The sequence below is a fragment of the Monodelphis domestica genome, chromosome 1, assembly GCF_027887165.1.
Source record: "Monodelphis domestica isolate mMonDom1 chromosome 1, mMonDom1.pri, whole genome shotgun sequence".
Taxonomy (NCBI): domain Eukaryota; kingdom Metazoa; phylum Chordata; class Mammalia; order Didelphimorphia; family Didelphidae; genus Monodelphis; species Monodelphis domestica.
Genome location: NC_077227.1, coordinates 635,301,989 through 635,316,202, shown reverse-complemented (window position 1 = coordinate 635,316,202; position 14,214 = coordinate 635,301,989). Strand labels below are relative to the sequence as shown.

Here is a 14,214-nt window from a genome sequence, read left to right as displayed (position 1 = left end):
TCCTAACTCCACAGTGCTTTCTGAACTTGTTGACTAATATTTAAAAGTTTGAGTTTTATTGCCAATTCACAAGGCTAAATTTATCATTAGATATAAAGGTTTGCTAATGCTAACTCTTTAGAGTATGAGGACCATTTACTCATTGACTGGGCTTAGAGAGATTTATCTTGACACTTGGGTGGTCCCAAATAATACTTGTTCCTGACAAGGAATTTCCCCCCAAAATTTGGTTTCTTATTCCAAAATTAAGCATTCCCTGAACATTTTATATTGCTTAGACTGGCTAGCTAATCTTGACATGAATTGTAATTGAGGCTTTTGACAACATATATTGATATAAATGGAGCCCATATATATTATGAATTTAATATATAGCTCCCAAGTCTTTTAGACCCTTAGTCAGTTCCATGCCTATTGAAGCTGAGTTCTGGCTATCGCCCTTCTTGCCAAATACAAATAATGAATGTTCTTTTGCAGTTCCTTGTTTCTAATGTGAAGAAACAATGAAGGGAGCACAGAGAAATGTTTTTTATAGTATGTCTGCTGCTAGCCTTGAAAGGAGGAAGCCCTGGTAACAGTCCCAGAGACAGAGACAATTTCCTTGCTCTATTGATATCTCATCCAAGGAATAGTTTCTCAGTATCAGAGCCAACAGTCCATTCAGACCAAGCAATGGCAGTTTAAATGGCTGTTGTGTGTGTGTATGAATTATACTCAAATACAGTGAGAACATGGAGAGCTTAGCCTAGGTGATTTCCTGAATAATAAGTGGAGAGAAAGCTATTTAAGTCATCGGTTAAACACTCTCCTGCTGTCATATTGGTCAGCATGAAGAAATGAATGAAAAGCCAGATGAAAGAAAACCACATTCTATGGATGCCTTCTTTTTTCATTCTATTTCCTCTGCCTTCTCACTGCTGCTTGGAGGGGAGAAGCAGGTTTTTGAGCCAAGGAAGCTGGCTAAGGTTCTCTGCTCTTTGTTTAAAAAAATTTGCTGTCAAAATCTATACAAGCTGAACCATTGATTCACATGAAAGAAAATATAAACTTATGAAGACATAACTATACATGATTGTTTTCTTATCTGTGGTTTTTCTGTTTCTGATTGGGAAGAAGAATAATATGACTATGCTCAGCACAGGAGCTGAAAGGAACCAACATCATGTCAAGTTCTGATAAGGTTTTTAAAATGCAAAGATAGTTCTGCCTTTTCTTTTAAATCCATCCACTCATCTGTACATTCATTTTTAATTCAATATATTTAGTGAGAATTTACTATGTTTAATTTATAGCACAGCATCTGACACATAGTAAGCACCCAATACATACTTGTTTCCTGGCAATTCTAGGGACCACAGGAGAGAAGTATATGAATAAGGTAAAGTCCTATCCTCAAGGAGCTGCTGAATTTAGTAGGGGAGATAAAGGCATATATACAAATAACCACAATACAGGTGATACATGCAGTAAAATAGATGTATAAAATGTGCTATGGAAGCTCAGAGGGGAGTCCTTTCCTGATGTGGAGAAATCATGGAAGGTTTTTGAGGTTGGCCTTATAGACAGGATAGGGTTTAGACAGGCAGAGACTAGAGGAATAACACTCGGGGCGGGGGCAGGGGGGAGGGAATAACTTTAGCAAAAACAAGGAGGCTGGAAATGCCAGGTCATACTTGGTGAATGAGTTTCATAAGATTGGAGCATCAGGTACCTGTTGGGAGTGTTACTCTAGGGTAATTTCAATTCTTTGATTATTAATGATTTAGAACTTTTCAGGGCATTGATCATTTGTGTTTCATCTTTTGAACTATTTGTTCCTATCTTTTGATTGCTTGTATGTCAGGGAATGGTTCTTAATTTTGCATATTATGTCAGTTCCTGGATAGATTTTGGGATAGTAGACTAAAGATTATTCTAGTAGGATGTTTGATATAGAGTTCAAGTTGTTAAAAGGTGATACAAGACTGAAAGGGGCTGCTTAGGTAGTGAGATGTAAATACCCATTAGTCATTCAATAAAATTAAGTGATAGTATTAATTGTTGTACCAAAAAAGAGACATTTTGCATCAACTTGCATTGCATGTTTGATGCTACTATTTCTATCACAAATGATTATTGTTTGTATTCTAAGTATAGACTGGTCAATTTCTTTAAATAAAAAGTGAAAGATTCTGGGAATTATTTTCTATCATTTAGGTTGCCAGGCAGTTTGAAATATTCTTACAATAATGGAATTGGGACTTTGGTGAGAAAATAAAGTATCTGAAGTGGGAGAGGAAAGATCTACCCTTGTTAGAAGTGTGGAGAGTTCAAGAATGTAATAAAGACTCAGACAAGTCATAAAAGAGCAATTGTATACTTGGAGGTGTAAAAAGGAATTCTTTATGCCTTTTTAAATTTAACAGGGGATCTGGAGATCCTCTTACCATAGACATGAATAGAGATTTACCAGCCCATAGTGACAGGAAGTAGAAACCATAGAGACAGGAAGTAAGGTAGGAAAACGGTTTAAAAAGGGAGAGTCAGTTGGTCATGACACTTAGGGCTGGCAGTTGCAGGGAAGTTGGTTTCTGATGGTGAGTTGGGTTGGTGGCTGGAATTTAGTTGCTGAAATATAAAAGGTAGGCCTGAGCTTACTGAGAGGGGTTTTTGACTTTTGGTTTGGGCTGTTAGGTTTTTTTTTTCCTTTCTTGAACTTTTTGGAAGGTGGCTGTTCTTTGTTAACAGACCTAACAGGGATTGGATTAAACACTGATTGGGTTGTTTTTTATGGGGCTGGATTGGGTTGGAACTTTGTGGGATGGTTGTTATTAGTGGTAGTTATAGACAGTTATAGGTAGATATAGGCAATTTTAGGTAGTAATTATAGGGAGTGATAGGGAGTTATAGGTTAACTAGTATAGACATTAGGAAATTTTCATTCTCTACCTCTTTCCTATATTTCTCTCCTTCACAATATTCATTTTACTATATTCTTTCACTATCTTTATTTTAATTAAAACTAAACAGTTAATTGTTAAAAGCTGCTAGAAATTTTCTCTGGCTTAAAGGGATTATATTAATTTACAACTCTACTATATTCTTATTAAAACTTAAATTAGTAAAAGCTGCTCTCTTATTTTGTCAAAACTCCTAATTTAACCCTTACAGAGGAAAAACAAGATCACCAACAAAATTGAGTCTTCTCCTGAAGAAGAGGAGGCTGATTGTTCTGAAGATATCTCTTGTCTTCTCCTCCAAGGAATGATAAAATAAAAAGATCAAGCAGAAAGGGTAAGAGAAAGGAGAATGGTAGTTGATGACTTTCTGATCAGTGGTATACAATTAGATACTCTTTGTTGAATTGATTACAACAATAGAAATCTAGTGGGTTCTGGAGTATGTGTTCTAGACATAACAGGGAAACTTCCAAAACTCATCAAAACAGATGAATAATCACCTCTGATGATTCATGTGGGCAAAAAATGCTTCTTGTAGATGCAACTGAAGAAGTTGCGCAATATTATACAGTTGATCAAGAAACTAAGGACCTAAAACTATAGATATTTCTTAAACTGGGAGGGATTTCTGAAGCTATCTATTCCTACTCCTTCATTTTACAGATGAGGAAAATGAGGCTTAGGGGTGGGGGGAAGGTGAATAAGTGAATAACTCAAAGTCATATGGGGCTAAACATCATACACCAGATTTGAACACAAGTTTGTTTTCTTTTTTTTTCTTTTCCACCGTATCTCATTCCACAGATTTTGTTTTTTTTCACAGATGCTTATTGAAGGCAAGGGATGAAGAAGACAAAAGTGTATATGGAATTGAAATGCCAATTGAGAAGATGTATGAGAATTGGATTTGAAATTCATGACCTGGCATAAAAATCATGGAATGACTCCTGACTCCTAGACAGGAATTTCTTGGCACATAACATAGATTGATAAGAATATATTTGCCTAGTATCCTGAAAATTTTGTCAAAAGGGTTTTAAAATCATAGATACAATGAAGGAATAAAAATAACAGTTAAGACATTCAGAAATTCATAGGAGACAAAATCAAAATAAAAGGGCCAGTAAAAAATTCTACCTCTCCTTATGCCTATTCATAAAAGTCCCAAGTTTATGTAATAAACAAGATGAACCATGCATCCTAATGTCAGAAGGCCAATTTGATCCCATAGGTATCTCTGAGATTTGGAGTATGAAATACAAAATTGGACTCTAGCTCAGGATGAGTACAGTTTATTCAAAGGAAAAAGGTATATAAAAGGGGATGAAATAGCAATGTATATTAAGAAAGTGTACCTGTGAGGAAATACAGCAATCAGATGGGGATAGACAGAATTCTGGCGACTCTTTCCTCCTTCTACTTTCCACATTTTCTTTTGGGAGCAGAAATTAAATCAATTCTATCATCACTATTAGAAAAGGTATGACAATCAACTGTCTCAAAAACCTTGTGACAGACTACTGAGACAGAAAGAAGAAATAGGTAAAGAGTTTGTTGACAGATCACGAACCTGGGCTAGTGGCATGATATAGTTATGATAGGAGACTGCATCTCTCTATATGTCTTTTAGAACTCTCTGATAAAAGTAGATCAACTAATAGGTTTAAAAAATAGTTTTTTTTACTTATATGAATGGAAATTCTGCTTTTCAAAAAATGGGAAATTGGACAAGGGGAATTCCTTCTGTATATAATTTTTATTAAGAGAGAAGAATGGACCACTAGGGTGAAAACGATGGGACTGCTGAGTGGAAGTGACCATTATCTCTTAGAGTTTATGATGTTGTTCAGTTGTTCAGTCATATTTGGTTCTTCATGACCCCAGGAGCCATTACTTATCCCTGGGGATTTTTTGGCAAGAATAATAGAGTGGTTTGCTATTTCCTCCTCCTTTTGTCAGGCAATCAGAGGTTAAGTGACTTGTCCAGGGTCAATCATCTAGGAAGTGTCTGAGGCCAGATCCAAATTCAGGTCTTCTTGACTCCATGCCCAGTGCTGTTAATCACTGAGCCCCAGTTGGCTCTAGAGAGAAACTAAGAAAACAGGATATTCTGACACATATCAGATTTTTAAAATGTCATAGAAAAGATCAGTAGGTTTCTATGCCCATCTTCTACCTTTCCTGGCTTCTTTCAAATCTTAGCTAAAGTCCCAGCTCTTCTTAATATTAGTGCCTTACCTCTAAGATATTCTACAATTTATGCTGTATATATTTTGTTCATGTTATTTCTATGTTGTTTTTCTTATTAGACTGTGAATTCCCTGATATTTGGGACTGTTTTTGCCTTACCTCATAGGCCTAGCAGTTAGCACAGTGCCTGGCACATAAGAGGTGCTTAATAAATGATAGTTGACTGACTATGAACTAAATTTTTATGGGAGAAGTTAGCCAGAGGAGGGAGGGAGGGAAACTCTCAAAAATGAACATCTAAAGGCAAAATAGAAAACAATTCTAATAAAGAGGAAAAGCGGGAGTTGTCTGAGAAGATGTGCCCTTAGGGAACTCACCAAACAACTTAGATTAAAATAGAGGATGTGTAAAGTATGTGTAGAATATGGGATCAAGGGCAGGTAACAGAATGAATATTTGTGTGACAAGGTATTTTTAAAATAGCAGCAGGGTGCTAAAGCTCAAAATGAGCTGAATCTGGCAAAGAAAGTGAAGGACAACAAAAAGAATTGTTAGTTAAGAGAAGGGATTTTTTTTTTAAGCTATGTTGGGGAAGGGGAGAATCAAAGAAGGGGTTGAATCATTGCTTTGGTTGCCTAGGAGGATGATTACTGACAACAGAGAAAAGGCTGAGCTACTCAATTTGTAGTTTGTGTTTGTTTTCTCTCCAAAGGAAAATGACCTTTGGATCAGAGATGACTGGAACAAAAATGGCTAGCAGGGAGGTCATACCCAATAGGAATAAAGACATACTAAATGAGTACCGAGTTGTCCTTGATGCACTCAAATCACCTGGCTCAGAGGAACTATTTCCTTTGCTACTTAAAGAATGTTGTTCAGTCATTTCAGTTATGTCTTACTCTTTATGACCTCATTTTGAGTTTTCTTGGCAAAGAGACTGGAGTGGTTTGATATTTCTGACTCTAGCTCATCTGACAGATGGGGAAACTGAGGCAATCAGGGTTAAATGACATGCCCAGACTAAAATAGCTAATTAGTCTGATTTGAAATCAGTAAAAATGAATTGTTCTGATTTCAGGATTGGCCCTCTACTAAGCCACCTCACTGTCCCCTGAGAATGGATGGATGTTAATGATGAACAAGAATCAATAGGAGTTGAAAGACTGGAAAATAGGAGCAAGGGTACAGGATCTGATAAAGACAAATGTCTTGAATTTCAAAAAAGAGAAGAGAATAGAGCCTGAAAACTACAGAACAATTAGTTTGACTTTAAGGGCAGGCATAATTGTAGAATGAGTCATTAATGAGATGCTTAGTGAACATAAAGAGCCAGTAGTTTTATCAAGGGCAGATTATACTAGGACTAATCTTACTCTTTGAGCTGCCCCTCTAAATTGGTAAATGAAGAATAGATCAAAATATCACTGCTGATATTTAACTTGGATTTTAGCAAAGAATTTGATGGAATATCTCATACTATTCATATGGGGAAAGATGGAAAGAGATGATTTGGCATTCGTTGAATGGTAAAGAATGTCTTCATGGTTAGATGTCATCTTTTCAGAAGCTCTTTAGAGCAATCCTTAGAGATCTATTTTTGGCTCTCTGTTGCTTAATACTTTTATCAGTGACTTGCTAAAGCAATAGAAAGTATGCTTATCATATGTGTAGATGCCATAAAGACACAAGTGGTAACAGACATATTGGAAAGGAGTCAGGATCCAAAAAGATCTTCTTGGGTTAGAACACTGGCCAACTCTTCTAAAATGGAATTAAATAGGAACAAATATAAAGTCTTATACTTGGGTTCAAAAATCAGCTTCATAAATACAAGATGGGGGAGGCAGAATTAGATATTATTTGTCTAAAAAGGGGCAGCTATCTGGTGTAGTAAGTAGGTAGTATGCTGGACCTGATGCCAAGAGACTCATCTTCATGAGTTCAAATGTGGCCTCAGATACTTCCTATGTGACCCTGGACAAGTCACTTACTTAACTCTGTTTGCTTCAGTTTCCTCATTTGTCAGATGAGCTGGAGAAGGAAATGGTAAACCACTCTAGTATCTTTTCCAAGAAACCCCCCAAATGGGATCATCAAGAGTAAGACATGACTGAAATGACCGAACAACATTCTTTCAGTAGCAAAGATAATATTTCCTCTGAGCCAGATGATATGAGTGCATCAAGGGCAGCTCGGTGCTCATTTAGTATGTCTAGAGTTGGAGACAACTAAAAAAAATGGCAACAATAGTTGTCTAAAGAAAATTTTGGAAGTTATAATAATAATGATGATGATGACAATAATTTATATAGTGGTCAGTATGTGCCAAACACTGGGTTAAGTGTTTTACAACTATCATCTTATTTGATCCTCACAACAATCCTGAGAGATAAGTGTAATTTGTTATGGATCTACACAGTACAATGAGGCAGCTAAGTGGTACAGTGTGACAGACCTGCAGTCAGGAAGTCTCATTTTCCTCGAGTTCAAATCCAGTTTCAGATACTTAATAGCTGTGTGACCTTGTCAAGGTGCTTAACCCTATTTGTCTCATCTGTATGTCTGCATCATCTGTACAATGAGCTGGAGAAGGAAATGGCAAATCACTCCAGGATCTTTGCCAGGAAAACTCCAAATGGGGTCACAAAGAGTCAGACATGACTGAAAAATGACTAAACAATAAAAACCAAGCAGTCCAATATGACAGCCATAAAATCTAATGTGATCTTGGGCTGCTTTGAGAGGGAGAACTTCTGAGAACAAGAAGGTGGTAGATCCTCTTTGTATTGTTTTAGTCAGACTTCACCTGGAATATTGTCTCCAGTTCTTGGAGATATAAATCACAATTTATGAAGGACATTGATAGGCCAAAGAATGTCCAGAGGAGATTGACCAGAATGGTGAAGAACCTTGAACCCAAGGTTCATAAGAATCCTTTGAAGGAGATGATTCCAGGGGAAGAATATGATTGCAGTCTCGCCCAGAGGACAGAACTTTGGAGCAATGTGTGGAAGTTGCAAAAAGGCACATTGAGTTTTAATATCAGGAAAAAAAACCTTCCTAAGAATTATTGCTATGTTGATTGGGTTTCTTCAAGAGGTGGTGAGTTTTCTCTTTGGATGTATTAGAGCAGAAGCTGGATGACCACTTATTGGGTATTCCTTTTCGGAATTCCTTTTTGGGTTTGTGTGATTCTGGTTGGTAACACTAGCTCATAGCTAGTATTTTACATAGTCTTCCATGTGCCAGGCACTATCATAAGTACTTTATAGATGTTTCATCTATATTCCATCTATATTCCAATATTCCATCTAAAATTTCAATTAAAATTCTGTGATACCAAACAATTGGAAAACAACTGCACCTAGCAGTATAGTATAGAGAGTAATTCAACCTGGAATCTGGAAGACCTGAATTCAAATCCTCCCTTAGATATTTACTACTTCTGTGACTCTGGGCAACTTACTGAACCTCTCACAGCCTCAGGTTGATTATATGTAAAATAGGGATAGTAATAGCATCAACTCCAAAGGTTTGTTAGGATAAAATGAGATAAAATGTAAAGCATTTTGCTATATAAATGTGACCTATGATTATGAATTATCTTATAGGATGGCATATGAATATATTAGTTTCTCCTTGTTACTTCCTTCTATTTTAGATGTCCAGGTCATATTTCCATATTTCCTCTATGCATGTGTGTGTATGTGCGTATGTGTGTGTATGTGTGCATGTGTGTGTGTGCTCTCAGGGGAATGGTTGAAGAAGTGTCATTTGTCAGGGCTTTTGGAGGTTAAGTAGCCCAGAATTAGGGCAAATAGACTCCAGGGGAATTAGTCAGTGACAAGGTTATTGTGCAGAGATTCAGCTCCTGGCTGTGTATCTGGCCAGACTAAAGACTCCCCTTTCCTGCCAAGGACATCCTTGCTCCAAGGATTGAACCTGGGGTTTATAAAGGTAGTTCTTTTTGACAATTTCAGGAGAATCCTCATTAACCATTCTAGTAGACAAGATAAGAATTTATGTAGTAGATGTCGTCTCTACCATTCTACTCCCTTCTCAGCTCTCTCTCTCTGGCCTGTCCTACCTATATACTTGCTGCCTTGACCCTGAAGGGTGATCTTTCCCTCTTCCATCTTCCCTTTCTATGTTGTCTTCTCTCCATTAGGATATAAGTCTCTTGAAAGGAGGAACCCACTATTTTATATCTTGGATGATTAGCACAATGTCTGACAAAAAGTAATAAATGCTCTCTCCATCCCATCCATCTATCCGTCCATCATCCATCATCCATCCATCCATCTATCCATCTATCTATCTATCTATCTATCTATCTACCCATTTATTTATCTCTCTCTCTCTCTCTCTCTCTCCCTATCTATTTACTTATCTGCTGATAGGTGGCTGAAAATAATAACAATGATAATAGTTAACATTTATATAGTGCTTTCTATGTTCCAGGTACTGTGCTAAGTGCTTTATTATTATTATCTCACTTGATCCTTCCAATAATTCTGGGAGGTAGGTGCTGTTATTAACCCCATTTTGCAGGACATTCAGGTAATTAGAGGTTAAATGATTCTCTGAGAATAACATAGCTTGTAAGTATCTGAGGCTGATTTTGAACTCAGATCTTTCTGATTCCAGGCCTGGAGTTCTAGCCATTGTGCCACCTAGTTATCTCAAGTAGAAATGCAATCTTTAAAAGTCAAGATCAGTTAAAAAAACCATTTATTAGCATATATGTGCTAGCACATATGTGCCAGACGCTATTCTAAGTTCTGGGGATATAATTATAAGTAAAAAAAAGAGATAGTCCCTTCCCTTAAGGAACTAATATTCTAATGGAGGAAGACCATATATAAAAGGAAGGAAGGGGACAGAAAGGGCACACCAACCACCCTTTATGGAGGCATGGTAGAGAAAGTTCAACAGATTCAGGAGTATAACCTGGAGAGATATGAGATATCACTGCCCTGGGTACCCTTCCTATGTGGAGGTTTGGGAAGAAGTTATCCAATTAAAGATAGAGTGGCAGTGATGGAAGATATATTCAACATGTGAATTCCTGGGCTGGAGTGATCTTCCAGGATGAAGAGGTTTCTGGGATATGGTAGTGTAGACTGGAAAGGAGTGAAGGGTCATGCATATGAGTGTTGGAATTACCGAGAGCAATAGAAAGGGATGTGTGGAAAAAGTATGGATTATTTCAGTCTACTTTCTCCTTCAAAGAAAGTACATGAGTATCCTGGTGTTTGGTAGATAGTGATGAGAAAGAGAAAAAGAGGGCAAAATAAACAGATTTAATTTCAATAGCACAGGAGTTTTGTTTTTTCTTCTTAATACTTCCCATAACCTCTCTTCTCTTCCCTTCCTCTCTCCTGTAGTGGAAGCCTTCCCTTATAAGAGATATGTTTGGTTAAGGAAAAACCAATACACTGGTCATTTCTAAAATGCATATTTCATTCTACACCATCAGTCTCTCACTACTCTTCCAACGGACTGGAGCTATTTTTCATCATCAACCATTAGCCATGTGACTTTGGAGAAGTCATTTACCTTATCTAATCCTCAGTTTCCTTACCTGTAAAAGGAATATAATAATGTCTTCCCCCCCCCCCCCTTATTTCATGGAGTTTTGGTGAGACTCAAATGACACAATGCTTATAAAGTGCTCAATTAACTGTAAAGCACAATGTCATGTTTACAGCTATTGCTTTGACACTGACATTCCTGTTCTAGCATCTTGCTAGAATGTGGCGATTATTCCAGAAAAGCAACTTATTGGCTTTAACTGATATTTTTGAAACAGAATCCAATGTGTTTGTTTAAAAGATGAAACCCAAAGGGAAGTTTTGGGTTTTTTCCTTCAATTTTTAAGGGATCATTAGTTTTAGAGTTCTAAGTTGAGCAAATCTTCACCTTTCTTTTCACTGAGGGTAAGACAATAAGGAAATAATTGTTCTACAAAAAAAAAAATTCCCCAAAAGTTATCATTTGAATCCCCCACAATTCTATGAACTTAAATTTGTATACATTTATTTTTCAAACATAAGAGTTTCTCAGAATGAGGATTAATATGGCTTAATAAGTAGGGAGGGACCTGTTCCTAATATCAGGAAAATCATGGTTCTACCCTTGGATTAAGAATAGCTAACATCCATATAGTACTTACTATGTGTGAGGCACTGTGCTAAGCATTTTACAATTAATATCTCATTTGATCCTCACAAGTACCCTGAGAGATAGCAGCTATTATTATCCCCATTATGCAGATGAGCAAACTGAGGCAAATGAAAATTGAGTCTTCCTGACCCCAGGTCCAGCTCTATCCACTGTATCATCTAGCCATATCAATCTGGTACATACCAGTCATATGAGCCTGAGCAGGTCATTTAACCACAGTGCCCTGGGTCACTCTCAAAGACTGTCACTTACAGAAAAGATAATGATTGGTCTTCATTGACAGAAGAAGTTCCTTAGTAGTAGCTCCTTTAATGAATAAAATTACAGGTCTGGAAAAAAATGGATTTTTACATTAAATATACTTAATTATACATGTTTTATAACTTTGAAAACTAAAGATGTGACTTTGAGTATCTACTGTCTGACCACTCCCTCTTTGGCTTTTTCCACAGCATAATCATGTGATTGATGAGATGGATGTTTAGCAATTCCTTTAGGCCTGTTGACATATTTTCTTTCCCACTTAAGTAAAGTTTACACTTCAAGCTGACTTGAAACATTGTGTTGAGCACAGTAACAATTCGGTTATTGTTCAAGTGACCCTGTATCTGTTATTGATCTTTTTTGTGGCTTAATTTTCACTCTTTTGTATAAACTTTGAAGACCTCTATTTATTTTTGGGAAAGATTTTTGTGTGTCTTTTCCACATTTGTAACAGTAGCACATAATACTTGTGGGTCTAGAAGTTACTCTTATTACTTTGATTTATTCAGTTTCATAATTATTGTCATTGGCCCAATTGTTGTTTGCTATAATAGCCATGAGACAAGTAGGTGGTGTGGTGGATAGAGTGTCAATCCTGGAGTCAGGAAGACTCATCTTCCTGAGTGCGAATCTGACCTCAGACACTTCCTACCTGTGTGACCCTGGGCAATTCAATGAATCCCATTTGCCTCAGTTTTCTTATCTGTCAAATGAGATCGAGAAAGAAACAGCAAATCACTCTAGTGTCTGCCAAGAAAACCCCTAATGGGGTTATGAAGTTGAGTACTACTGAAATGACTCAATAATAACAATAATAGTCATCTATTTGAGGGATATAATATGATGTAATAGAAAGAACATTACTTTAGAATTAAGAAGACTTGGGATCATAAGCTTAATTTCAGTACCTTTTAGCTGTGTCATTGGACAAATTACTTGTATGAAACTCAGTTTACTTCTCTGTAAAATTAATATAATAATGCTTGCTTCAAAAGTTTGAAAGGGAAGCTCTTTATAAAACTTGTGCTGTTTTTAATAAATGGCAATATCCTTAATACTTAATTTATAACAAGAAGTAAATATCATTACCTTTCAGGAATTAAGCTATTTTTCTTACTGAAGTACTTAAACATTGGCTAGAGACTGCCTGGGGTGGATGAGTACATGGAAAGGGGGAAGGAAATATATAGAATCATAAAGAATTATGAGATTTAGAACTAGAAGGTACCTTAGAGATCATTTAATCTATCCCCTTTCTATTTGACAGATGAGAAAACTAAATCTCAGGGGAAGAAGTGACTTTCCTGCACTGGTAAGAAGTGGCAAAATTAGAATTTGAACTCAAGTTTTCTGACTCCAAATCTAGTGTTCATTCTACAATAACAAACTCCCTTCTGGTCAAGATAAGTTGTTAGAATTTTTTACTGTACAGAATCCTGCCCTAGGTGATGGGGTAGAGAAAAGTGGGATACAAGAGAAATAGGGGAGATTGGAAATGGATGGAGAAGACAACCCATACTTGTGAAAGCTATATATTGGCTAAGGGAAAAAAGTGGAGAGGCAAAACATACTCCCTGAGGCAGGGGTGGTGGGGTATGGGCACATTGCCTTGCCAGGTTTTGGAGTTCCTGCTGTTTCAGAAAATGAGGCCCAGCCTCTCAGCACTAGGCTGGAGGCTGGAAATAGGGCCTCTGGGTGAAATTCCTCAAACCTCTCTTTCTAAGAGTTTTTTTTTTCTCTTAAAACTCTGTTTATATCTTTTTTTCTAACCATTTTGCCTTGATTTTAAAAAAGATGACCAGAGCTCTTCACCTTACAGAGATATGCCTCTGGTGATGAACAGACAGTAAATTACAGTTAAGTGCTTCCTTTTTTTCCCATTGCAGTCAGAGAATTCAGACTTTCTATAGCTCTCTCTGGTAACAAAACGTCCAAATGTTCAAAACAGTGTTGTTATCTTTCTCTTTACCCATGAGCAATGCAAACGAAAGCAGTGTGAAGTGCCAACCATCCTTTCCCTAGCACTTTCTGGTACAGAAAAACAGCAGGTTCTCTCAGGTTGCCTTCATTTTCTACCCAGGGATGATGTTACTTCTTTGTAATTTTGGACCTGACTCCCATTTGATTTTGGTTTGGTTTGGTTTTAATTTGGGGGGCTGCTTGCTGCTGTCTCGGTTACATCACATCTTAAAATCAAGCTCTAGTCAGAGATATGGGGCAAGCATTGAAGGTCCTGCACAAGTAGCTCCTCTCTTGGGACCACAAGAAGGAGAAGGAGAGGGGCCAATAGACTTTCACCTGCTTCTACAATAGATTCATCCCTGAGCAGACAGGATGGAAGATGGCCAGAGAGATTGCAATCAGTTTGTGAAGAGCTCTGTGTTTTCCCCATTTGTGTAGGAAGAGCATCCCACCAGATTCTGCAAGCACTAATTTATCCTAGGGAAATCACCAGTGAGAAAGGGAAGATAAGGCAAAGGGGTTAAATGCTGGCTTGGGGTCTGGGCTAAGAGGGGAAAAGCTCCATTCCAGTTCTGGATGAGAGACCTTTGTTTTTCCTTCTGGTCATTATACTCTTCCCTAGCCTATCTGAAGGACCAGATTAGGTAACCGCCATGTCAATTGGTTGGCACAC

General features: G+C 37.2%; 1 long non-coding RNA gene across 2 annotated transcripts in view; it reads left to right on the top strand.

The window, feature by feature from the left end:
- Window positions 1-2,501: 2,501 nt before the first annotated feature.
- The window catches only part of LOC103098496 (uncharacterized), a 28,535-nt gene continuing 16,822 nt past the window's right edge, over window positions 2,502-14,214 (top strand). The window contains exons 1-3 of one of the 2 annotated variants that reach the window (XR_459200.2): window positions 2,502-2,621; window positions 3,151-3,273; window positions 3,763-12,891. This is a non-coding gene — a long non-coding RNA (uncharacterized LOC103098496). The remainder of the gene's footprint in view (window positions 2,622-3,150; window positions 3,274-3,762; window positions 12,892-14,214) is intronic. The other variant, XR_459201.2, reaches the window with a different exon arrangement.